The sequence below is a fragment of the Castor canadensis genome, chromosome 11 (genome assembly GCF_047511655.1).
Source record: "Castor canadensis chromosome 11, mCasCan1.hap1v2, whole genome shotgun sequence".
NCBI classification, from domain to species: domain Eukaryota; kingdom Metazoa; phylum Chordata; class Mammalia; order Rodentia; family Castoridae; genus Castor; species Castor canadensis.
The window spans coordinates 95,561,965-95,586,926 of record NC_133396.1 but is presented as its reverse complement, the minus strand read 5'-3'; the positions used below and the strand labels follow the sequence as shown (position 1 = coordinate 95,586,926).

The 24,962-nt window shown below is 38.5% G+C and overlaps 1 protein-coding gene across 4 annotated transcripts in view; it reads left to right on the top strand.

The window, feature by feature from the left end:
- The window catches only part of LOC109701800 (flavin-containing monooxygenase 5-like), a 363,647-nt gene that overhangs the window by 138,017 nt on the left and 200,668 nt on the right, over nucleotides 1-24,962 (top strand). The window contains exon 1 of one of the 4 annotated variants that reach the window (XM_074047598.1): nucleotides 16,068-16,143. The exons of the other annotated variants lie outside the window; for them this stretch is intronic. The gene's annotated coding sequence lies outside the window, so the exon portion shown is untranslated. Of the gene's footprint in view, nucleotides 1-16,067; nucleotides 16,144-24,962 lie in introns of those variants that run through there. 4 annotated transcript variants of the gene reach the window in all.

Sequence of the window (24,962 nt, the reverse complement as noted above, 5' to 3'; positions counted from 1 at the left end):
AGAGTAGGCCAACAGACTGAAGCCCCAGGGGAGTATTACAGTTTGAGTCCAAAGGCAGTCTGCTGGCAGGATTTTTTTTTTTGCTTAAGGGAGATCATCCTTTGTTCTATGAATGACTTCAACTGACTGGACAAGGTCCCTTTATTCTAGAGGATAACCTACTTTATTCATAGTCCACTGATTTAAATTTTAATCTCATCCAAAAAATACCTCCATAGTGACATCCAGAATAATGTCTGACCAAATATCTTGGCACCATGGGCCCAATCAACTTTTCATACAAAATTATCTATTTTTGCATTTCATATATTTTCCAACAATCATTTAAACTATGATTCTATATAATATGCCCATCTTCTATTTTCAGATTGTCTTTTGATTATCTTCCATAAGCAAAGAACATTAGTATACTACCTCTTTCTCCCCTTACCCTTCATTTTCTACACCATTCAATTTTCACTTACTATGCTTTTCTTAGTGTTCAACTTTCTATTTTTCCAATATATTTATATATTCATGGCTTAATTATCAACTTTAAATAGAATAGTTTTACTTGACTACGAAAGATAACAAAATCAAAATAACACACTATCTGCCACCATTCTCCCTCAATTATCTTCCTAATCTTTGCTATTTTATGTTCATTGTAAAGGTTTGTAACATTTCACTATGTTCTGTAACTATAATGCCCACATCTGGTTTATACTGTTTTGAAGTTATTATTTCACTTCTCATTATTTGCCTTTTGCTAGATTTTCTCCATTTATTGCTTAATTGGATCAAGTTTGTCCTCATATTTTCTTCAAAAGAGGACTTATGGTAAATGTTCTTACATGCTTATGAAAGATTTTTTTGCTGTCTTTGCATTTGGCTAATTTTTTAAGGTATAAAATTCTTGGGTCACATCTTTCCTCAAGGACTTTGGTAGCACTTACCGCTTAACCTATTTCTTTTTTTAAAATCTCCATTATTTTTTTCCTCATTGCTTAGTCCCTTTATCACTTAACCACTTTATCATTTAGCCTGTTTTTTTTTCTCCTTTTAGGTAATTCAATATTTTTATTTAGGACCAAAAGGTTCTTTACTTTAAAGTCTAGAAATCAGGTTATTTCTCCATCTGGTCATTGGACAGCTTTACTTTCAATAGGCAGAACCAAAAAGTCTTTAGTTATTGTAGTTTTACTTAGAATGTTTCTCTTTATGTGCCTGACTTATTTCACTTAACATAATGTCATTTAGTTCCTTCATGTTATTACAAATTACCGAATTTATTTTTCATTAAAGCTGAATATTACATTGTGCATATGTACTATATTTTCTTTGCCCATTTATGTCTTGACGGACACCTAAGTTGAATATGTAACCTGGCTATTGTTAATACTGCTGTAAGAAACATATGAACACATGTTTCTTTGACATACTGATTTCAGTTTCTTTAGATATATATCCAGTAGTAGGATTGCTGTATCATATGGCAGTTCTATTTCTAGTTTTTTTGAAGAACGTCCATACTGTTTTCCATAATGGCTTAACAATTAACATATCTACCAACAGTGTATGAGAGTTCCTCTTTCTCCACATTCTTTCCAGTATTTGTTAATTTTAGTCTTTTTTGATAATAAATCATTCTAACTGGGGCCAGATGATATCTCACTATGGTTTTGATTTGCAATTCCTGAGGATTAATAATATTAAGCATTTTTTCATATACTTGTTATGCATTTGAACATCTTCTTTTGAGAAAATGTCTTTTCAAGATTTTGCCCATTTTAAAATCAGATCATTATCATCATCATGATTTTGCTGCTGAGTTAAATTCCTTATATATTCTGGAAATTAATCCCTTATTGGATGAATAATTTATAAATATTTTCTCCCATTCTGTAGGTTGTCTCTTTACTCTGTTGATTATTTCTTTTGTTGCACTGAGGTTTCTAGTTTGTCAATGTTTGCTTTTGCTGAATATAAAAGATTTTGCCCAGTGGAATGTCCCAAAACATTTCCCCTGTTTTCTTCCAGTGTTTTCATGGTCTAGGGCCTTATATTTAAATCTTTTTGATCCATTTTGAGTTGACTTTTTATATAGTAAGAAATAGAGTCTAGTTACTTTTTTCTGCATGTGAACACTCAATTTTTCCAACATCACTTTTTGAAAAGACTTCCATTCTCCAATATATGTTTTTGGTTCCTTTGTTAAAAATCAGTTGGCTATAAATATGTGTGTTTATTTTTTGGGTTCTCTATTCTGTTCCATTATCTATGTGGTGTCTGTCTTTATGCCAGTGTCCTGCTATTTTGGTTACTATCACTATAGTTTTTTTTTTTTTTTACTATTGTTGTTCTAGAGGTACATTGTGACACTTAGAAAAGTTCTAATAATGTATCATAGTTGAATTCACCCCCACTATCATTTTTCTTTATCCTCCTTCTCCCTGTTCCTGGAATATTTTCAACAGGTCTCATTTTTCCATTTATATTCATGGGTACTTAATATTTCCACCATATTCACCCTCTTACAGTAGTATGTTTTGAAGTCAGGTACTATGATGCTTCCTGCTTAGTTCTTTTTGCTCAATATTGCATTGACTAAGATTTTTTGTGACTCTGTACAAATTCTAGTAGCATTTTTTTTTTCTATTTCTGTGAAGAATGTCATTGGTCTTTTGATAGGAATAGCATTGAATCTGTAGATTGCTTTGGGTAGTATGGACATTTTAATAATATTAATTATTTCAATCCATGAACTTGGGGTGCCTTTTCATTTTTGTGTATCCTCTTCAATTTCTTTCATTGGTGTTTTATAACTTTTATTGAAAGGATCCTTAGTTACATTTGTTCCTAAGTATTTTATTTTCTTTTTTGTAGCTATTGTGAATGGAAATGTTTCCTTGAGTTCTTTTTCTGGCAATTTTTGCTCTTGATAGATATATAAAAATTATGAATATTCTTAATGTTCACTTTTAAAATATTCATGTTTTTACAAAGTGATACTGTATGTTGCTTTTGTTTCCTGCAGTCTTATGAATTTGTTGATCAGTTATAACAGTTATTTTAATGAAACCCTTAGTTTCTCTATGCAAAAAGGAATAATTTGAACTTCTCTTCATTTCCTTCTCTTTTCTTATTGTTCTGGACAAGACTGCCAATATCAAAAAGAGCAATGAAAGTGGATACTTTGTTCTGTTATGGATTTCAGAGAAAATGATTTCAGATTTTCCCCATTCAGTATGATGTAGGCTGCGGATTTGTCATACAAAACCTGTATTTTATTAAAACAGGGTCTTATACTTTTGCCCAGATGAGTCTTGGACTGCAAATACTCTGACCTATGCCTCTCAAATAGCTGGGATTCTATTAGGCATTTGCCAACATGCCTGGCTTGTTTTTGAGATGGGGTCTTGCTAACTTTTGCTCAATCCTGTCATTCTCCTATCTCCTCCTCCTAAGTGACTGGGAATATAGGCCTGTGCCACCATGCCAAGCCTCCAGCTATGTCTTTTATTTGGGGAATTTAATCTTTTACATTGAACTTTATTACTGATAAGATTCATGCCTGTCATTCTGTTTATCTTTTCAGATTGTTTTTGTATATCCTTTTTTTCCTTTCTTCCTCTCTTATTCTTCATCTTTGTGGTTTGGTGTTTTGATGTATTGATAGGGGTTCAGTTTCTTTTCTTTTTCTTTTTTACATCTACTCTATTGTTGAGTTTTATATTTTTATGTTTTCATGATGGTGGTTATTATTCTTTTGTTTCTAGTACATTTCTTATGGGGCCAGTCTGGTGGTAATGAATTCTCTCAGTTTCTGGTTGTTTTGGAAAGTCTTTATTTCTCCTTCATTTTTGAAGGATAGCTTTCTTGGTTGACAAGTTTTTCTTTCAAGACTTTAAGTTACATCACCCAATTTTTCCTAGCCCATAAGGGTTCTGCTGAGAATTTTGCTTTTGTCTTATGGGGATTTCGTTATAAGTGATACGATGTTTTTATCTTGTTGATTTTAGAATTCTCTTTTTTACTTTTGACAGCTTGACTATACTATATGTCTCAGAGAGAATCTTTTTTGGTTGAATCTAATAGAGGTCCTTTGAGCTTTTGGACCAGGATGTCTGTATCTTTTCCATGATCTAAAAAGCATTCAGTACATTCAGCAATTATTTTGTTGAATAGATTGTCTGTACCTTTTCCCTTCTCTTCTCCTTGAACAAACAATTGCTAACTTAGTTGTGTCCCATAAGGTTTTCTTTCATCTGAAAGGATATTTTATTCTACTTGATTATTTCAAAAGATCTGTCTTCAAACTCAGAAATTCTTTCTTCTACTGAACAATTCCACTGTTGAGTCTCTCAATAGTATTTTTATTTAATTTATTGAGTATATTAACTCCAAGATTTCTGATTGATTCATTTTTATCCTCTTTATCTCTTTGCTGAATTAATCATTTACTTTACAAATTTTTGTTGAATTATCTGTTTGTATCTTCCTGTGTCTCATTAAGTTTTTTTGAACCTTTCTTTGGAATTGTTTCTTAGAGAATTCACTGATTTTTTTTTTTTTTTAGGATCTGTTACTAGTACATTCTTTTGGAAGTATTGATTTTACCTTGCTTTTTCATGTGTCCCTACATTTATTTGTGTATCTGGAGTGTCAGTTGCCTGTACCAATTTTATTGGTTAGTTTTCATTGTAAAAGACTTTCTGATGCTTATGTGTCCTAGGATATTGGTTAGATACACTGTGTTGGCTTTGATTCCATGTGGACATTTTAGTGTAGTGTTTATATAGCTTCTTCAGCTATAATCAATGTTGGCAGTCTGTGGGTGTCTCAGTATCCTAAGCATCAGGGATTGTAGGATTGCACCACCAGTTGGGATGTATCTCCCTTAGGTAGGGTGGATTTACCAGCAATGCTGCCACAGTATTCCTGGTTGCAGGTGTTGCCACCAATTTGTACAGGTCTTGTGATAGTGAGGTCACTCCACTGGGTCTCTGTAGCTGTGGCACAGCAATACCAGTAGCCAAGGGAAGTGTCTGTTAATGTCTGAGGGTTGCACTAGTAGGTGCAGATGGGATACCTGTCAGTGTCTGAGGCCTGTATGAGTTACTTTGCAGAGACTTTGCTTAGGGAGGTCTGGCCAGATGCTTCCCAAGGCCAAGAGTAGGTGGGTAAGGCCAAGCCTCTTCTATTCATAGCTTTGGTAGGCCAAGCTTCTGAGAACAGTTGCTTTTTAAGGCCACAGAAGAGTAGATATGGCCATCTGCTTGATTCCTGGTGGCCTTGGTGGGCCAAACCACTCAGGAAAGACAACTTGGCTGCTTTTCAGAGCTGCGGGTGGGTAAGGAGAGCTGCTCCTCTGCTTTTCTGGGCCTCTGTGGTTTGAGCCACTCAGGACTGGTTGCCTGGCTGCTTCTTAGGGATAAGGGTACATGTGCAGGGCCACCTGACAGCTTCCTGGGCACTAGCAGGGTTTCATGGTGGCTTCCAAGTGGTAGGAGGATGGGCAGAGCTGTCCAACTGTTTTCTTGGGGTCTCTGAGGGCTGACCCATTCAGTATAGTTGGCACAGATGTTTCCTGGGGCTATTGGAGGGTGGGTAGGGTTTTCTGTCTGGTGATTAGGGATTGGTAAGTAGAGCAAAGCTGCTGGGGGCAGCAACCTACCTGCTTCAAAGGAGCTTGGGTGAGGGAGTAGGAGAAGGGCAAAACATAGGTTGGCCTTTTTCTCTGGGTAATGCCTTGGTGTAGTAACCCAGCAGCTCAGAGTCTGGAAGGGCTGTAGGATTCTCCAACAGTAAATGCCTCAGGCCTGAAGCCTGAATGAGAATTGCTAGGGGCCTTCTGTTTACCCTTTCCCTGCCCAGCAAAGTCTTTGTCAGTTCAGTGTTGCTCTCAGAGATGGAATGGTAGATGCTATGTGCTTAGTTCCTTTGTTTATATTATCTCTGTGTCTACAACATCTCTGCCACATCCCCTCTACACTCCAACACTCCGCCTCAAACACTCCCCTGAAAAAGCTGTTGTTTTTCCTTGTTTTAGTCCTTTGCTGTTGATGGAAACAAGCTATGCACTTCTTGTCACTCATCTTGCTTCTGGAACCTATTTATTTTCTTTGATTTAATTTTTAAAATTTCCATCCCATCTTGCTTGAGTTTTATCAGTCCTGACCTTCATGTCTTTTACTATGTTTCAACAGGGTTTTCTTTGCTTTTGTGATGTTTTCAATTTTTTTTTTTGATTTTTTTTATAGTTTTCCCCTCAGCTTATATTTCAACCTCTGTTGTCATTCCACATCTTCCTTCAACTCTTAAATCCCCTCTCTAAAGACTTGTTTATTAAAAAGGTGATTGGTTCCTTAAAAAGTAAGTCTTTGCACATGCATAAGAAAGCTGTTGTAATGAAGAGATAAAAATGTTGACCAACTGCATTACAATTAAAGTTTTCCTTATGCATGTGTTTTCACACATACCTTAGTTTTTCCTTCTGCTTTTATCCTTTTTTCTTACACTGCCTTTGTTCTTCATGGCTTTATTTCTTAAGGTTAATACTCATCTTGGAATTGCTGAATCCTCTCTGGATGAGCTATGGGCAGGAGGTCTGTATCTGATAGGGGCCAGAGCTGTGTTCCAGGCTTACAGAATCTTCCTTATGACAGGATTGTGTAAGTTTGTTCCTCCATCCTTCAGTTCTCCTCAGCCAAACTATGCTGGCATGCAGATATTCCCAATATAGAACCTCTCTTTCCTCATGCCATTCTCACAGACTGTTTCTTGCAGAAATGGCTTTATGTGATTCCTCATTCAGTTTTTGCTTCTCAATTTTTCAAGGCTTTGTATCAAAAATATCTGTGAAAATCCTACTTTCACACTGATTCTGCCCCTTTGGATGTTCCTTTTTGGCTAGATTTGCTTAAATTTTAAATCCTAAGTTTTTTTTTTCTTAGCTTTTCCCACCCCTGTGAGATCTTTACTACAATTTATAAACTTTCTTTTATATTATGGTTCAAGGTTACAGATATATTCTAGTTTCATCAAACAATAAGAAATTTGTAGGGTTGGGCATGGTGGCATATGCCTGCAATCCCAGGTACTCAGGAGGTAGAATAGAGAGGGTAGTGGTCAAGGTAAGCAAAAAGTTAGTGAGACCCTATCTCAACAAATAAACTGGGCATGATAGTGTGTGCCTGTGATCCCTGCTAAGTGGGAGGTGTAGGTAGGAAGATCATAGCCTGAGGCCAGTCCCAGGTAAAAATGTAAGATCCTACCAAAAATAATTACAGAAAACAAACAAATAAAAAACACAAGGGGTTGAGGCTCAACTGGTAGAGTGCTTGCACAGCAAGCACAATGTCCTGAGTTAAAACTTCAGTACTGGAAAAAATTGAAATTTTCTTTTCCAAGGTTTCTTAAGAGAAGGGACCATTATCACATCATCAGTCTGTTGTTCACACTATGAACTTATATGCTTGACTTCAAAAGGGATTGGCCCTCACCAAACTTTAGGCTAGCCTACAGTTATCTCCTTCTTCTGATACTCAGGCCTTGTGTAATCTCCTTTTCTTTACAGGAAGTCCTGTAACTTGCTTCCAGTCAGCAGAATACGGCAAAGAGGGCTAGCACTCTAGCAGCTCTCTACTCTAGCGGTAGAATGCCTTCTTAGCAAGCAAACTCCAGTACCACACACACACACACAAAAGGAACAGACTATGGCAAAGATAATGGTATGTTATTCCCAAGATTATGTTTTCTAAGATTATAAATCATGCTAGGATATCCTTAATGTGTTTGAGAAAGCAAAAGGCTATGTGGTAGAGGCTCTTATGTTAAAGAACTAAGGACAGATTCCTGCTAAAAACACCTAGAAACTGAGGACAGCCTTGGGCCAACAGCCAATGAAAAACTGAGGATCTCATTCTGATGCAAGGACCTGAATCTTCCCTACTGTCAAGTATACTTGGAAGTAGGTCTTTCCCCAGCAAGCTTTGAGATGAGACCACAGCTCTTGTAGAGATGTTAATTATACCCTTGCAAAGACCCAGGCTGTCTATATTTGAATTCCTGTCAAACAGAACCTGTGGGATAGTAAATGTGTATTGTTTTAACTGCTAAGTTTGCAGTGATATTGTCATATATTAATAGATAACTACTAGATCATGTGAGGGCTATGGTGGAAATAGATTGTGGCCAGCAGTACTGTAGGTTCTGGGTGGACAACACCAGGTCTGCCCTCACAGGCATATTGCTTAATGTTGAAGGGCATTGATTTTTGTAAATGAGTATGTGGGCATTCAAATAGCAGGCCCAGCTTGGGTCAGGTGGTTCTCAGATCAATTAAAAGCTGTGTAACCTAGGATGAGTTGCTTTAGCCAATCTTCAAATTCCTCACTTTTAAAACTTGTGTAATTGAGCTTACATCCTAGGCTTAAGTATAAAATTAATAATAAAATGCTTTACATTATCCTTAGCAGAAAGTAAATGGCCAACAGGTATCAGTCTTGCTGTCCAAGGAGTGCTGTGAGATGCTAATTGGCAGTGGCTGCAGAACTCCCAGCAGATTCCATGGTTGGAAGCAGAAGTCCTGGGTTTAAGTCCTTTTTGTGATGAGCTAAGTGATGAGTTCCTCTATCTCTCAGAGCCTATTTCCTCAACTAAAACTCATGGTGTTTGTGCCTGCCTGTGTCATAAGTTTCCAGGGAATAGGTGTATATCAAATGTCTTGTGAGTAGAAATAAGCATTACTATTGTTAGTAATAATACTTTGTTAGCAAACCATAATTAACAATGACCACCACGGCATCCAGAACTCTCACCAATCAGAAATTGGCACAAACCAGGCACAGTGGTTTTGAAAGCTGGGGCTTCAGAGTAGTACTGCCTGGGTGAAAAAGCCCCTCTGCCACCCACTGACTGTGAGGCCCGGGGAAGTAATTCACCAGTCTGTGCCTCAATCTTCTCAGCTTAAAAATATTTACCACTCACCTCCTAGGTTATGTTGAGCATGGCTTATAATGGGTATTTGAACACTGAATTCTAAATCTTAGCAAAACATTATTCCCTCAGACTAACATTAGATAGCAGAAGATGTCAGTCTCTGTCACTATTAAATTTCCTTCATTTCTGCAGTTTTGGTGACAGTTTTTGCTCCAATTCAGCCATATGGTGTTTCCTGTTTTCTTGTCTGTGAAGATTCCACAATAACCAATTTAGAGAAAGACTGATTTTTGACCCAACCAAGTACAATAAAAGATAGTAAGAAACTACTTAAATTCAATTTGATCTGCCTTTTATAAGTAAATGATGAGCTAATAAAATATTTAAAATTGACATGGAAAAGAAATTACAAATGCTTGCTGAGTCTAAAAACTTAAATATGCATTGTCTTAGAATAAAATTGCAGAAATTTTCCCCAAATATTTCTAGTACATGAATGCACTCCCTTTATTGGAAGTGACTGGTTAACATGTGATATTTTACTTTGTTGAAAACAGGTTCCCTTTAGAAGGTAATTTCTTTACTCTCCTCAGAGGCTCTGGAATCTGCTGTTAGAAACAGAATTCAATTTTGAGTGACTTAGGGGAATAAAGCCTTCCTAACTTTTCTCTTTAAATTATGGAAGATCTAAGGCTGAGCATTCCCTTAAAATGATTTATTATTCTAGCATGTCACAGTATATAATAGATTTAGAAACTAATAATTTTTCAATAAATTTAACTTGCTACATTAATTTTAAAAAGATTTTTCTTTCATGAATTACCATTTTATCTTTTGGTTTTCATGTAATTACAGTCAGGTCAGTTTACAACTAGAATAAAATCATAGAATATTAAAGCCATGAGGCACCTAGTGAGCTAGTTCATTGACTTCTACAATCACCTCATAAACTAGTCCACACATGAGCAAACTGAGGCTTAGACAGGTTGCCCAGCATCTTTGTGCTAGAGGAATTTAAACACAGTCTGCAAATTCTAAAACTTTGCTTTTCTACTATTGATTCGACCCATATGGTATTTGAGGACTCCTACTGACATGCCACCTGACTGCATGTCACAGATGAAAGTAAGTTAGGCTATAGGAGGCAAAGGAACCCATTCAGGGTTCCACTGTGAGCTGCTGGTAAGACTCAAGTTCCCTTAGTTCCAGCCAGATCCTCTGCTTCCTCTGCTTTTCACTAGTGGTGTGAGTGTAAGTCATTTGTTTTGTATCTTTGAGCCTCAAAATGAGAATAAACTTACATTATAAGAATGTTCTAAGGGTTAAAAACACAGAGTGCTTAGCACTAGTGCTTAGCCTGAGGTACATGATAAGTGAAAGGTAATTGTTTTTAGCAACACTACTAATAATGACAGGAAATAGAACTTAAGTCTTGAAAATTCCGGTAAAGGATTTGCTCTAATTTGTCATCACAGTCGTCCAATACAATAAATACGCCAATTTTATGGGTGGCATAGTTTGTCCTCTCAAATAGGTCAGCCTTGCTCTGAGTAGCATTAGTGTGCAGATAGTGTATATTTACAAACATTTCTGTGCACTGTGCCTTCACACAGATGCAATCTGATGTTGTCATTTCTTGGCACTGGTCACTAATTTGCTGGGCCTCTTGAGAAGTCTGAAGTTGCACTTTTGCTCTTTGCAGCCCCCTGGGACCCCACACTGCTGTTCCTCTGATGAGTCAGCTGTGGCAGGTCTAGGTTCATTACCAAGTCCCTGAGCTCTCTGGAAGTCAGGCTCTGCTAATTTGCCTGCATCCCAGCTGCCCTTCCCTGCCCCCTTTCTGGCAGCCCCATGGCTTTCTGATCACATTGCAGTAACTCCTAACTGCCCATGGCTTCTTGTCCTCTTTCTCTGAGTGGAGTGCTCCATGTGGATCATTTTGTACGAATCGTTTATTTAGTATGCCTTCCATTTGTCAGTGGGCTTACCTCTGCTTTGTTCTTTCCTTTTGTGTTGGGGCAGGTATACAAAAAGCCCTTATTATTTTCCTAATCCCTCTTGTCCCTCTCCCACCCTCTCTCTCTCTCTCTCTCTCTCTCTGTGTAAGCTTTTTCTGACACAGCAAATTCTTAACTTGGTTCCTTTGATTTTTCAAAGTACAGATAGTCATTTAACCCCTTGACACCAGATACTTTATTTCTAGAGCCCTATTGGTCTTTCCGTGTTCTTTTCAGGCTCTTGTTTTCTTTTATTTGACATTAACTTTAAAAGATTTCCCTTGTTCTTCTCTGAGTGAATACCTTAAAGGATAGTCAGAAAAGCAAGGGGCGTATAATGAGGCTGCTTTTCTTTGTATTTGATGCTTCATATCCACATCTCTTCTACATCTCTATCATCTAGAGCCATGCTTATATCTACATATACATTTATATTAATATCCACACAAAATTTCAATTGATGTGGGATATGGCAGCTTGAGAACAGACTGAAAATGATGAGTGTTCAGAAAATCAGTATGCAATGGTCTAATTTCAGAGCTTATAGCAGAACCCTTAACTCTCCAAGTGGTGACAGAAACAGAAGCTTGTCATCCCTGGTCTGGTCCTTACCAGATTACAATATTGCTCATAAACTTCTAGAATTTCAAAATGTGGTAGAGTATAAGACCTAAGTTGTCCTGAAATGCCCCTTCTATTCCTGCCAAGAAAGTTCTACTCATCCTTACAGGCCTGTTTCCATTTCAAGTCTTACCTCTCCATGGAATTTTCCCTGATGGCATCTGAGAAACACAGGGCACTTAATATTTGACTCTCGGATTTTGGCATTATGTCAGTTTATTTTATATCTTACTGTGCATTCTTTTATAGTATGTTTCTTTTCATGCCTCACTGCTTAATATGTCTAATTTTTAACTCCTAATAAATGCTATAAATTACTTAAATGTAGATCTGCTGATGTTTTGGCATCTCGCATTTTTATTTTAATCTACTATTAGAGTCTTAGTGCACATAAGAATGCCCTGGGAACCTGCATTAAAAAGATTCCCAGATCTTTTCCCAACTCTGCTGAACCAGAAACTCCAGGTGTTGGGAACTGAAGTTATTTAATGAACTGTTATTTCAGTGAACTGCTGGGGGGTTAGGATATCAGCCAAGGTTTCCTAACTACTTTTGGAGATGATGCTAAGATACCTTTCAGATTTCTCTTCCTATTCTTACTGTCAATCAGCTCTATGCCAGGCCTGTATTACCCAAACACACATGTGTAGTATGCACACATACATATACAATCACTACATTTTTAAATTTAATCTTTGACCACCCAGCAAACATTAATGAGTGCTTAATATGTGCCAGACATTGGTAGTTATAGAGACAAATAAACCATGACACTATCCTAGAAGCATTAGCAACATCAAATGAAAGACACACGTACATATCCCACAAATACAGGATAAGGCCAAGAACAAAACATGGCTGCCTCAAGGTTGCAGTTGGAACACAGGTGTGTTAGTTTAAATGTTCTTTGTCCATATTTTCCCTCCTGGGAAAATGGCAGGATTAAAGTCAAGTTGTCTTGAAATTCTGTGGTGGAGAAGATGCATCTAAGCAAAAACAAAGGAAAGAACAGCAACATCTGGTTATTGTTCATCAGGCCAGCACTTATTCCATGACTCAGACATGAGTGCCCCAGCCTTCCACCTAAGAGTAAGCATGAGCAGGCCTTGTTCAGTGGGGGGTGTAGAGTAGGCTAGTGCAAGTGACTATCGACTGGCTGAGGTCTCTTAGCTAGAGGGAGAACTGTCCTCACATATACTGAGGACTCAGGTTTAGGGTAGATTGTCAAAACACATGCTCTGTGGTCTTAGGAATAAGTTCCTGGCAGAGTGACACTACTGATTCATGACAACCTGTGATACTGAGAAGGTTGGCAGTTTTTACTGACCCCTTCAGCATTCTCATTTCTTGAAACAGAACCTGTCATTTCAGAATATCTAACACTTCAAAACAGCTTATTGTGGTGGTGTCATGGCAACAAAAAGAGGCTTTCCTCCATTTGTACCAAACAGGAGTGAGAGGTGTTTGAAGAGCAAATAGCAACAGTCTGCAGTTTGGTGAGAGGAGACATTTAAAGAAATTGGCAGTAGTAATTTCTACCCCTGAAAATTGACAGAATTGCTTTCTCTCTTCTGTCTCTGGTGCTTGTGAGCCTCACGACATGGCAGGAACATGGTTCTGAGTGGCTGCTTTTTCTGAGTCATCTTTTCTCCATTTGTCCAGCACATGAGCATTCTTTTCTGGTAATGTGGGAGAATAATTATGCTAATGCCTTGGGTAAGAGCACTATTTTGGTGTAAAAAAAATATCTGGTACTTATTCTCTGGGTCATTCTAAGTTACACCCATCTCTTGTGCAGGTGCAGTGTCCTTTGCAATATGAGGGGTTTAGATTAGATCAGTGATTTCTAAACCTGGTCAGACATTAGGATTGCCCAAGGAGCAGGTTAAAAATACAGATTCTAGAGACCCATACACCCTCATTGATTCAAAATCTCCTGGACTGCACTTAATTACCCCTCCCTCCTTGTAATCCCTCCCCAACCCATCAGTCTCTTCTTTGGTGACTCTTTTGGCACTGGCAGGCCTAAGCCTTTTGTCAACATTCAGCAAATAAGCCCTTTGCTCAGTGAATGTAGGTCACTCATCAGCACTGCTAGCAGATTGCTGAGTAATGGTGGCTCTTTCTAGAACAATACACTGCCTTTGTGCAGTGCTTACAGCTCCTTTTTAGGCACTTGTAGACATTCCGTATAAGACTGGAATGGAGAGCTACCTAGTTAGCTCTGTGTCTGGGAAGCTATGGAAGGGAAAAAGCCCAGGACAATGCTGACGTGGGAATTCTAGGGAGAAAAACGTTAGACAAAGGCTTGGAAGCATATTTGTGTTTATTTGTGTATACGATCCGGTATTTCATGCTGAAGACAGCATTGTCTCAGGCATCTAGGAGAGTAAGATTCATGCCATGTGATGAAGAACAGCCAGGTGATGTCCTGCCTGTGGCCCCCTTGAAAAGTGGAAGGGATAGTGAAACAAGCAAGCAAAAGCTATTCTTGAGTTGATAATTTTTGCATCATTGTTCTAATCTGATCTTTTCCATACCCAAAGCTAACATTGTACCTTTGGCCATACTTAGAAAGTGAAACCTGGTTCAAGTCAATGACAAGAAAGCTTGTTTGGCAGAAGGGAGACCCTAACTGATGGTTTGTGAATGTGTTGGTTAGGGAAACTTGGCAAACACCTAAATTCCGTCCAGGTGACCAGGGTTTATTTCTGAGCCAGCAGGCTTCCCCAAAGAGCTAAAACTAAGTTGATAGTATTGTGACCTTCCCCAGTGAAGCACATAGACTGTATGATATATGATAATGAGAGGCGGGCAGAAAGATTTATCTGCAGGATAGCAGACCTGTACCTGAAAGACATGGACGATGAGTCACACGGAGCACTGTAGTGGGAGCAGTGGCAGAAGAAGGAGCCTATGCCTCTGTTATGGATTTTTAAATTATATTATCTATCTTGTGCTTTATAAATACCTATGCTAGGTCAGGCCCTATAGATACTAAAGTGCTTTAACCGATTTTTAAATTTAATCTTTGATGTGACATAGGACTATCATCATCCATACTTTATCAGTCACGAGGGAGTTTTCTAAGCCAGGCATTATTTGGTGAGCTGGGAACACAGGATTTGAAGGTAGGCCTGTCTGTCTCTGGGGCCCTGGTCTTAGCTACTGTACTTCCCAGGGTCTTAATTCTTTATGTTTATCCTGTTTTTTCTTAGCTGAAGTGAATCTGCCTAAAATTTCCAAATCCAAAGTGCACCAGCTTCCCCAGAAACTTAGTAAGGGAGGTGGATATTTTAGACAGTGGGCATTGGGTTTATGTGTTTATCTCTTATCAGCCTAGTAAACCTGAGATGATGCCCTCAAGTCTGACTTATAGTGGGTAGACTGAAGGAACGAGTCATGACACATTAAAGCTCAGTGGTTAACAGTTCTGGCTCAAAATTTAAAGTGATCAGGTTTTATCCTTAGGTTCATTGTGTATTAGCCATATCTGAGCCTCAGTTTTTCTCATCTGAGATAGAGATATCCATCGTTCCCACTTTATAGGCTGGCTAAGATGAATAAATGAAGTGTGCTTAGCACAGTTCCTAGTGTGTGGCAAGATCTCAAAACATGTTACTAATCTTTATTATTGGACCTGGGAAGTTAGGGGTCAGGTTTATGGTTACTCTCTAAGGGGCTGTCATCTGTAGTTAAGAAATTCTCTTTGATGAAAGCTTTTTGGTTTTCACAGATGACAATAGCACTTTATCTTCTTTGAACTTGCTTACTTGCAGGGCTTGCTTTTGTTTGTTTTTTGGTTTTCACTGTCTATATGCCTTTTAAAAAAAAACTTGTCTTTTTCATTTTTAATTCTGTACTTAAAAATATAAAATCAAGTGTATTATGAAATTCAAAGCATATAAAAGTATATGAAGTTAAAAATTACCTTCCAATTCTTTCCAACTTTTCTCCATGATGTGTTTATATAAATGGGTTGGGTTTTCTTTTACCTTGCTTTATCTTTTCAAAGATGACCTTGCACTATACATAGTGTCTCACAATTTGTTTTTTTGTTTATTTGTTTTTGGTTTTCTCAGCCAGCAAACACCATGAATATTCTTTCACGTTGTAAAATAACTAATTTTAGACATGGCTTCTTGGAATTTTAGAGTATTGTCTCCATAATTTTTATTGTAGCTAACCTTGCAATGAATGTTTTTGTACACATATCCAAGGATATTTTTGTGAGATTATTTTTATAGACTATTCCAAGAAGTAGAAGTTCTGGGTCAAAGGAATAAGTATTGTATTTAATAATTTTCATTTTTGGACAGTTAAGTTTGAATATCTTTTATTATTTCATCAAAAATGCTATAATCATAGCCTTTAGAATTAACTATACATTTAGAATTAAACATATTTTCCTAGAATTTATTAACAAATAACAATAGTTGCCATAATAGGAGATACTGTGCATCAGGAACTCATCACATATATTTCTCTCTCATGTCTGTTTCTGGGAATGTGGTATCCCATCTTACAGATGAAAAAACTGAGTGTCAAAAGAGCTGATCCAAGATCAAAGCATCCAAATGACAGATCTAGGATTTGAGATCAGGTCAGTCTTATTTCAAAATGGACAGTTTTTGATGCTTCAGTGCATGCTGCCTCTAAATATTAATTATAAATTTATTCTGAGATTCTCAAGCTATAGGGAGTTTGTGGCAAGTGGTGGAAGGAGACCCCCATAAAGGCAGGGAAGGCAATATAAATGGGGGTAAGTACTGTGATGGGGAGCTCATGGAACTTTATATGTACCAGCTACCCTTCCTCAGAGTGAGGGCAACCTCTTTGACAATTATTAAATGGCATTCATAGTCTCAGTGCATTGATTGGGTGTAGATAATTACCCATTTTGTAGGTGAGAAAGATGAGACAGAGAGAGTTTGTAATCACCTTACCCTGGTACAGGTCTCACTCTGTACCAAAGCCTCCGCCAGACTGTTGTTCATTGAGAAACATTGCTCTTTCTCCCATAGAATGATTATCTCAGGAAGCATTACACAAAAAACAGGGGCAGGCAGCCTGTCAACAAGTCAAACAAGGAAAATCCCCAGGAGGCCAAGCCTTTCTGGCAAAAAGGAAATTTCATAAGCAAGATTTTTTTCCAGGAAAAGGATCATAAATTCACTTCATGGGCCACTGGGTCAAAATGTTCTCTAGACAGTTGGTTGATTCTGACACTAGAAGATACTAACAGGGATGGTCAGGCATAGGTGGACAGGTTCTGGTCCCATATATATCCATGTGTCGGTGTTTTCTCGGCACCTGCCGTTTGTCAGATGGTGGTTCTACACTGGGCTCTAATGGTGAGCAAGGCCGACACAGATGTGGCCACAGGAGCTCAGGTGAGAGGGGAAGAGGCTTAGGAGTCACGAATTACCAGACAGTCAATATGTGTAGCCACAGGATTTGTGTAAAGAAGCTGAATTTGAAGAATTAGTTTGGTGCCAGGCCCCTGAGCAAGCCGGCTTCTGTTTAGGGAACAAACACTATTTATTCTACCCCGGAAGTGGGAAAATAGAGCTTGTGGGTGAGCAAAAGTGCCTGGCCAGCATTGTTCAGCCTGGTGCATATAAAGTGGGACAAATTCAGACTGTGCAGGGCAGTCTTGTGGTGACAAAAGCAATGCATATCAGATACGGTCATGGAGAGAGGGGCTTTCCATCTGCAACCTGCAAGCATCTCTGTTTAAGCTAAAAGGAGCCACTAAAATTCAGGAGATGCCTCACAAGAATGCTTCAGTGCTCTCCAAGGCCTCATTGAAGGCCACTTGCACTGTGTATACATCTTTATTTTTAATTTTTTAAAACCAGAACCAATTTGTCTGCTTTATGAAGAATGGTCCCAATTCCACTAACTTCTTACTGACTGTAGTTAAGTCACAAATCTCTTCAGGCTTTAGTTGAACCTTCTGTATAATGGGAGTGTGAAATGCCTCTCCTTCTGAACAGTCGAGGGGATAAAATAAAGCCTGGGAGAGAAATAAAAATAGAGTCTTTCTCATCACACTGTATGTCCATAGTGCTTCATGTAGTGTCAGGCACACAATGAGCACTCAAAGTTGGACAATCCATACGCTCAACAAGGCCTCAGCAGCTCCCAAACACTCCATGCCAGCCACACCCATCCTGAAATTTCAGCGTTGCTGTCATTTCTCTGACAGGCCATTGCTCCCAGAAGGATTTTGTGGAAGTGCAGGTATAAATCCCTGGCATGAGGTAGAAATAGGATGCATAGAAGAAATGACCACATTTTTCATTAACATGAACTATTTTTTTCTTCCTTCTACCTCTACTTTCCTTTCTTTTTAAAAATCTCCCTTCCTCCTATATCTTCGCTCCTTCCCAAGTTCAAATTATTTATATTCAAAATTGCCCACTGTACATACAAATCACTCAGACCATCTGCTTTAATATAGGAAGGTACACATCCCTGTCTCTCCAGACCTCACCTTATGTCCTGAGGATTCCATGCTGCTTTAGTCATTGTATTCTCATTTGGTCATCTCAGTTAGCAGCCAGCTTACACTGGAGGCTTCTAGTTCTTATTCTCCAGGGTTCTCCCCATATCTTTCCCTGCTTCCCCAGGCCCTAACCTTCCACAGAGCTGAGAAGAAAGCAAGGGGTTTCAGGCATTCTGGTCCTTGAGGAGCTCACAATCTCCAATGGTGCCTTCAAAGAACATGGTGTTAGAGTGGCACCATCTGTGCAAATTGTCATGAGGGGTTCATGATCAAGGCTGAGATACTTCTTAAAGGGTAGAGGGAGTTACCAGTGTTCTACAGACACAGCATCTAGATACTAAAGGAGAATAGAGCTGGTCCTCTGAGGTAAAAGTGGGTAGAGCCTGAAGGTACCATCAATACCTTTCCAGACTGATGAATGCATTTGAGTAAGGTTTGCCTGAGGGTTGGATCAGCCCATTTTGACTTGGTATAGGATTCACCCCAAGCTCTAGTGGGTACCATATCTCAGTCTCGGGGAGATGAGTAGATGGCCAATTGTCCCTAGAAACAGCCTTTTGAAGACCCATGTGGACCTAAACATTTCTTCAGGGTAGTTTTCAAACAGAAAAGGTCCTCAGTACCGCCTATGTCTCTTCTTTCTCCAACACGTAGGTGGAAGGTATGCAGATGCACTTGATGAATGACCAGTTCCTACAGGGAAGTTACAAGAGTATATATAGAGTCAGTGTGGATGCACAGACATTCTGTCTTTGGGAATAGCGCCCCAGGAATCAAAGCTGGGTTTTCCCTCACTTGTGGTGGAACTGCATGTGTGTATCAGAATGAACACAGGGGCTGGGAAGCCATGAAGAATTTCTGCATTCTTCTGCCAGTGGAATCCACTACAGGTCTGGAGTGAAAGAGATTTCTCTCAGAGGGGACTTAATGAAGGATGTGTACAAGCTAACTAGTCAAGACAGTTGAGGGGTTCAATCAGGGAAGCTGAACACCATTAGGGAGTAAGGAACTTAACAGAAGAACTAGTCCTTAGATAAATATGGAAAAGCCAGAAGTAAAGGTCTGAGAGGAGGGTTTGGAAGTTCAGAAAAAAAGGATCAATCAGCTGTCACAGAGTGCTGGTGTGAGTCAGAGCTTCACAGGGAAATCTGGATGCTGGGACTGTCCAACTGAAACAGTGGGACCATGAAAGGTGGCTGGTGTCTACAAAGCCTATCTATTCATTTTGAGTTCATAGACTATTAGTTGACTTGGTTGTCTCTGGTCAGCAGGAATGAAAGTTGGAAAGAAAAGCTAGTCTCTGGGTGTGAATGGGGGATCCAAGAGGCCAGGAGTGTTAAAATGTGCCAAGTCCCAGAAATTAATAACATGATGGCACCTTTCAGGCATCTGAGAAAAGCTTGGTATAGTTGGACCCTACAGAGCAAAATGGTAAGGTTGATGAAAGGGAAGAAGGGATGGCAGATGGTTAGGATCACATTGTTTTGGACCTTAAGCATCATATTTTAAAATTTAGATTTTGTCCTATGAGAAAGGTACCACTGTTGAAAATTTTTTAACCCAAGGGAAGAAAATAAGTATATTAGCATTTTAGAAAGATCATTCCAGATACAATGTGAGAATGGTTTAGAGAGGGCAAACTTAGTAACAGGGACAGCAAGAAGTTGCTGCAATGCCTTAAGAGTTAAGAGTAACATGAAATCATGTCTAACATATGGAGAGAAATAGACCAGTGGGAAAAACATAGGATGGAGAAATGTTGGGCTCTAGAGCGTGATTGGAAGTGGAGGTGGTGAGAGAGAAGGAGGAGTTCAAGGTGACTCTGAGATGTTTCACTGGAATCTTGAATTGATGGTGGTGCTGTTCATTTAGATGGGGGAAGTTGGAACAGGTTGGGAGAACAAAAGGATGAATTTTATGTTGCTTTAGAGGCAACTGTGGGATAGTGCTGGATATAAGAATCTAGAGTTCAGGGAAAGAAGTGTGATCTCAATTTACAAATCGTAGAATATCAACTACTGCCAGAGTTCTTAACTAAGTATTTGCATGGACCTCTAGACCTCTTAAACAGTATGAGGAACACTATCTCTCTCTTCTCTCTTTCATGTCTATCTATCTATCTATCTATCTATCTATCTATCTATCTATCTATCTATCTATCTATCTACCTATCTATCAATCTATCTATCACCTATCTCTGTCTATCTATCTATCTATCTATCTATCTATCTATCTATCTATCTATCTATCTATCTATCTACCTATCTACCTACCTATTTGTCACCTATCTGCCTAACTATTTCAGGAAACACAAATCACTTGGACTCCATTTGTAGATACTTTAGGGATGAAAGTAAGTGCCTGGAGTATGAATGGAGTGAGAAAAAGAGATAAGGATAAAACCTTGGGAAAAGTAACAGAGTAACAAAAGCAAAGGAGTCTGCAAAAGATGCTGAGAGGTGCTGAGAAGGATGGTTCTAGGAGAAAGAGGCAAACTATTCACCTAGTAGCATGCAGACAAATAAGTCAAGGTAAAAAAATGCAAGGACAGCATGGTAATACCATAAAAACTGTAAAACAAGAAGCAAATAAGAGACTTTAAAGTTCTGTTCAGTGTAGCAAGAAGAATTTTAATGCAGACGTGTAGGGCCCAGCAGAGAATATATATGAAGATATAGGGAATGAAGAGAAACACTGAAGTACATGTGACAATGTGACAGAGAAGAAGGAGGGACTATGCAAAAAATCTAATGGTTGGAGAAGGAGGAAGCAGGAATTTGGGAACATTCTTAGATGCTGTTTTCAGGACTTTCTCTGCCTCTGTAAAGAAGGGGAGGGGTCACCTAGTTAGAGGTATTGCTGGCCATAGTTTTGATCTCAGGCTTCCTGTATGGTCTGACAAAATTGAACTTGGGCAAATAAGGAAGAAATACTTTTAACTCAGGAGGCATGCCAGCCCCATCTGAATCTTGTTGGTAGCTTAGTACAGTCTGTATCTCATGCTAGACTCCAAGCTGAAGAGGAGTCCAGTCCTTTGAAGCAGTCTCCTGACCCTTGTCATTACTACACTGCTCTCATAAATCTGCAGGGTGGCAGCCTTGCTCTTCACCAGTCCTGGCTTCTCATGTCAGGACTCTTTTGTTTTTTCAGGACTGACAGTGTCTTTCCCAAATCTTCAGCTACATATAGATAATCTCAGGGAGCATCCCTGGGAGTACAATTTATCCCTGAAAACTTTCTACCATAGATCATTTTATGGACAGCATCCTGTGAAACAGAATTTTAAACCTCAAGAAATTTGAGTCAGCCTTAGATCAAGTGAAACAGAAATTATAGCTTATACTTGCATTTATTGAGAAGATTTGAGAAAAATAATCTTGTTGACATAAGTACTTAAGAACTGAAACTGCTGTGTTTGTTAATATCTTTCTCCAGAGAAGGGCAGGTTGGAGAATATTTACATTTCAGTGAGTGTGGGAATACAGAGAGCAAAAAGCATTGAGGGACTCATGCCAGAAGCCAGTGGGTCAAAGGTCTTATTTAACTTTAATCATGTTATCATGAGTACAACTCCTCTTTTCATCTTCTACGGTTATGGAATAGGAGGGCTCCCATCATGTTTAATTATGATGTTTCCTTTTGATATTTCTTACTTTGAAACAATTTAAAGTTACAACAAGAATAAAAAGCATTTCCCACCTGACTGTTTGAAAGGAAATTGCTAATCTGATGCCCCATGATCTACAAATAATTGTATTTCTTACAAATGAACATTCTCCTATAAAACCATAGCTCAATCATCAGAATAAGAAAATTAACACTGAAGCATTACCCTCTAACCTCAGATCCCCAGTTGCTCAACAATGTCACTTATAGCAAAAGGACTGAGTTCAGAACCACACATTATGTTTAGTTGCCCTGGTTTTTAGTCTTTTGTCCAGAATAGTCCTTTAGCCTTTTCTTGACTTTCATCTTCTTAAATTTCTTAAAGAAACAAGCTAATTATTTTGTAAAATGGCCCTCAATTTAGGCCTGACTGATGACTCGCCACACTTTGATTTGTGTTATGCATTTTTGACAGGTACATTACAGACCAACCCTATATTATTTTTTATTGTATCTTATTATCAGGAGGCATATAATTTTTATTGGATCCATTAATAATGAGTTATTTTGATTACTTGATTAAGGTAGTGTCTGCTAAACTTCTTCAACCAAGAGGTTACCTTTCTCCCTTTTTACTTAGTATTTTATATGCAAGTATATAAATATCCAATTTCTCATCAAGTGATCAGTTTATCTAATTATTCATGTATATCTGCATGGGCTCATGGTAACCTGTGGTCTTCATTTAGTTTTGTCCCATTATTATCAATAGTTATTTTGATGACAAATTGTTCTCAATTTTTCTAGTGAGAATCCCTTCAGACAGACTTCTGTGTCATTTTGACATGCTTCCATCATTCTTGAATGTTTTCTTTTTCCTGTGGCAATACTGAGGTTTGAACTCAGGGCCTTATGCTCATTAAACAGGCATTTTATCAATTGTGTCATGCCCTTGAACGTTTTCTTAGATACAATGCACTAGCTCTCCTTTTACTTTCTCTGTCTCAGATCTGGAATCAGCCATTTCTCCAAAGAGGTTTTGGTTTCCTTTCAGTTGTGAGAATGATCTTGAAATTACACTAAGGATCAAGGTGTGTACATGGCTGGCCATTAAGGTGTCACTGCTTCCCTTCCAGGCCTTTTCAGAAGACAGAGCTGGGAATATATGGATATAAATATATACATTGATGTACACATTTACTTTACTGTTTATTTATATGACTTTCTATATGGTAACATTCTTGAGTTTGCATGAATATCTCCAAGTACCTGAATCTATTGTAGTTTTCCTCTCAGTATTTGTAACTCCCTTCAACAATGAAAACCCATCTCCCATTATCTTTATGTATTTAGGTCCCTAGTTCAGTTCCCATTGGTATATCAGTTTTCCATCTCTACTGCCATCCCTTTCCCACGAGGATGTTCTCATCACCCCACTCTGTGCCAGACTATCCCTATTTAGAATCCTTTCCACTCTGAATTCTGAACCTTCATATGCAGATGCTCTCCTTACTGTACTTACCACCTGGCTTCTCATCCCTCAGTGTGAAAGCCTTTATCACTCTGTTTGGGGTATGACTTCCCACACTAGGTTCCCCATCTTCCTCACTGTACTTAGGTTCTGACTCTTCACTTTGGCCACCTCCTTCCTCCCTAACACCTTCCTCACCCTTTTGGGGCCATGACGTCTCATGCTTGACCACCTTTCTGCATAGATACTGACTTTATCTTGCATTTTTTCCCTCTCAAATGCCAGATTGCCCCCAGGCATGGGTGTCCTCATTTTGGGAGGGCTCTGAGACCTCATAGCTGACACTTCTCTCCTGGGGTACCCTCTGTAACGGTGCCAGGCTCTGATTCCCCATACTGCTACCCTACCCCACCACAGACACATTCCTTAATCTGCCTGCAACCTGACACCCTAGACAGACTGTCCTCTTTATTTTTTAGAAGTGAATTCCTTAACACTTGGGCAGACCCCATGGATTGATATCCATGCCTCATTTCGGGTTTGATTCCCTAAGCCATGCCTCTCTATATGAACATCTTTCTCAGTGCTCTTGAACTCTGACTCCTCACACCAGCCCCCCAGTGACAATGTACACCTAAGAATTTTCAGATTTGGATGTCTTTATCACCATTCACAGCCACTGATGCTCCATGCTAGGCTCCCCTTATGCATGGATGCCCTCCTCATTCTTCCTGGATTCTGGTACCTCATGTCAGCCTGCTCCCACGATGAATGTCATTCTTTACCCTGCTTGGTGTTGAACACTACATGCAAGTATTCTACCCTGCATAAATAACATCCTGCTAGGGACCTAGCACCCCATTCTGAGTCACTGAAGCCTAACTTTGTGTGCCTTCAGCATGATCTACTCCACTTAATCACATCCAGAGCATTGGGATTAATTTTTGAGGGAGAAAGGAAGGGAAAGATGAAGAGAAAAGGGAAAAGTTAGAGGTAGAGCAATTGCCATTTTATTTATAAAGACTTTTGGTTAACCACAGGAAATGTAACTTCTAGCCATGAGGTTTGTTACAAAGCCCTACAAAACATGTTTTTTTTTAATAGAAAATTGTACTTGTTGACTTAATCACTTATAGAATAAGTTGAAGTAAAACCCGAATTTTCTCCTTATAACAATATATGAACACACCAGCTCTGTCTTAATTAATAACCCATCACTATGTAAGCTATCTTGACAGCTAGTAAACATTGCACTTTGCATCTCCTTGAAGCCCTGCTCATATGCCCAGAAGATTCAGATCTAAAGATCACCTTAAACCTCTTTTTGGACAGCCCAGTTAGGGATGATGATTCTTATAGCATTAAATTTCAAGGTGTATTTCTCATTTATGATTATCGTTTTATAGCTGTCCTTATATAGTTCTAAAGTTTGAGGAAATTTACCTTAGGCACCATGGGAAGACATTTCATTTTAAGGCACATTTTTAGATAGCATTTTAAGCAATTGCTGTCCCAATTGCTGTACACATTGGGATTTTTCTCTTTGAAGAGAGGGTTTCATGCTGTATATCTGTTCCTGGCATCCTCCCAATTACCTCCTCACACCAAAAAAAAAAAAAAAAAAAAAGAAAATATTATGTTAACTAAACTCTTTGTTCTCAATTTAAATGTGAAGTTCTTATATCATATGGGATCATTTTTGTCAGCTTTAGCAGAAATGTTTTAAACTTTAATTTGAATGAATTTCAGATTACTTGTAGAATTTCTAAGTAAAAGAATTATGGTGATGGAAGTGCATATATGTTTTATTTTTATTATTTTATTATTATATTAT